A 2,910-nucleotide genomic window follows, 5' to 3' on the forward strand; every position below is an offset into this window, starting at 1 on the left:
TATTAATTTCTATAATTTCTTTCCCAAAAAAATAATAAAAATTATACTGAATGGAATAGTGTATAATGTTACAAAAGCTTTTTATTTCAGATGAATGCTGATCTTTCTATTCATCAAAGAATCCTGAAAAAAAATTTACTCAAGTGTTTTAAATATTGATAATAATAATAATAATAAAATGTTTCTTGAACAGCATGTCAGCATATTAGAATGATTTCTGAAGGATCATGTGACTCTGAAGACTGGAGTAATGATGCTGAAAATACAGCTGCGCATCACAGAAATAAATTACAGTTTAAAATATATTCAAATAGAAAGCAGTTATTTTAAATAGTAAAAATATTTCACAGTATTACTGCTTTTGCTGTATTTTGTATCAAATAAATGCAGGCTTGGTGAGCAGAAGAGAATTCTTTAAAAAACATTAAAAATCTTACTGTTCAAAATCTTTTGACTGGTAGTGTATATTAAAATGGTTAATACTTCATTCAAATTAATTAAACACTTTTAAATAGACTGCAGCAATCATATTTTGCCACACATTATTTTGTTTAGTTCAGAATCGTGGGAGATTTGTGATCTCTATTTGAGACAAAAAAAATTGTGATTCTCAATTTATCCAGAATCGTGCAGCTCTAGTCCTGTGTTTTGTTTTGTTTTTGTACTTGGTTGTATTTTGGTTGAAAAAATGAGAATCGTGTAAGAGAATCGTGATCTCAATTCCCATGGAGAAAAATCGTGATTCACATTTTAGCAAGAATCGTGCAGCCCTATCATCCACATTACCAAGTGACAGCTGAATTGTGCAAAAATACAGTATCAGACATACAGATTTTTGAACAATAAAATATATGGATGGAGATGCACAATATATCAATACAGTATCAATTATAGGTCATTTTTTAAAAATCATATAAGTTGACATTCAATATTTAATTTTGCATTCTCATTTCCCCTCCTTTTACACTTAGCATATTAAATTATTTGATTATTAGAATCCACAACCCATTTCTGGATTTCAACCCACCACAAAAACACCATCTAGCTGTTTTTATTGATAAAATTGTAGATGTTTTAAATGTAACCTAGCCCACAAGCACTTTATAACTGTGGCTAAGAATAAAATGGAAGTCCCCTCGGCAGCTCCAAAACTCCAGCCATGAGGGAGTGATGGAGTGAAAAACAGAAAGAGAAAAAGAGAGAATACAGGGGACATTACAGAACGAGAGCCGAGTCAGCTGCTGTCCGGTTAAACTTACAGGTCTGTTTCAAATCCCATCAGGGAAACCGTCAACATGTTTTACAGCCAGGAAACAATCAATGGAGGTGAACATGGTTCCCAAGTCTCTCAGATCCCTTCTTTTGCTTCCATAGAAGCTCACAAAAACACAAGTATACAAACACACACACACAAAGACACAAGTACAGACACTTGTTGGTAAGAAAAGGGCGGGCGGAAGGGGATTAGTCGACTAAGCTACTAAATCTGGCAAGCGCCCAGTACTAAATGGGTTAAAGTACACCCTCTACCTCCTAATCTCTCACACACACACACACACACCTAAAGCTCTGCCATGCTAAAGGAGGCCTGCCTCTGCATCAAAGGGCCTTTTATAAGGCGGCTGGGGTCAGAAACATCACGGCGTAGGGGACCCACACACAAACCCACACATGCTCGCTCACTTCCTTCATCCCAGGTGTTGTGGTTTTTACTAGGCAGCTGGAACGGTTCCTCTTCCCCTCTCTTTTGTTTTCTCTCAGTCTCTGCCTAACAAAAACCTATAATCAACAACGACACAAGCTCATTTATAACTAAAATGTTCAATGTTTTTGTAATTTTAAAATGTTTTAATGAGGTGATGTTTAAAAATGGATTTTCTTCATACACTGCACACATTTTTTAAATCTTTAGGACTTACTATACACCCTATCATTTTGAAAATCGGTATATATTTTCTTGCCATAGTAATGACTTGAGTGTCAGCATGATGCCAGAGACACTTAGAGGAGAGTAGCTATCATTGCGGAAAGAGATGATGGAAAACTGGAATTTTTGTGTACTGTAACATGCTCATGACACTGAGAGGTGCTGAACTCATGAGGGGCATGAGATAACATCGTCTGTGGCATTACTGTATATCACACACTTGAGCACATGCTGTGGCAAGCATTTTTATTTTTTGGGATTTTAGTCAGATATGCAACAAAATTGCTGCATATCTGAACAAAACCTTGGATATTTATTGTATTTTTACAGTTGCAATTCAGTGACCCTGCTATTGTGTCGGCATAAAGTTTTATTTGAGCATTTGACTCTCTATTGATTGTTACAGATTTGTCATATGTTTATTTAATAAATATAATAAAACAGAAAATCTATTTTAAATTGGAATAATACTTCACAATATTCTTACTGTATTTTTGTAATTTTGATAAGAGCATAAGAGACTTGTATCAAAATATAAAACATTTTACAGACTCCAAAGTCATTTTTATGATCTAACTAAAAGAATTCAATATGAAATGGCATTCACAACTACGGTGGCAGAGAAGTGCAAAGCAAATCACAATTCTGAAAACAAAATAACAAATTACAAATGCAAATGCAAGTCTAAAAAACAAAATAATTCAGAAAACACAACAACAATTCAGAAAACATTATAACAAGTCAGAAAACACAACCACTTCTCGGCCACCGTACACAACACATTTTACTAGTAACTCGAAGTACGCTAGTGTTTAAGAGTTTGGGGTCAGTACATTTTTTTTTTGTTTTTTTTTAACAAAATTAATACTTTTATCTGGACACAATAAATTGATCAAAAGTGACAGTAAAGACATTTAAAATTATATAAAAGAGTTATATTTGAAATGTTTTTTTTTTGTACTTTCTGTTTCTATTAAAGAATC

This window comes from Sinocyclocheilus rhinocerous, unplaced genomic scaffold, assembly GCF_001515625.1.
Source record: "Sinocyclocheilus rhinocerous isolate Xijiao unplaced genomic scaffold, SAMN03320098_v1.1 scaffold130, whole genome shotgun sequence".
NCBI classification, from domain to species: domain Eukaryota; kingdom Metazoa; phylum Chordata; class Actinopteri; order Cypriniformes; family Cyprinidae; genus Sinocyclocheilus; species Sinocyclocheilus rhinocerous.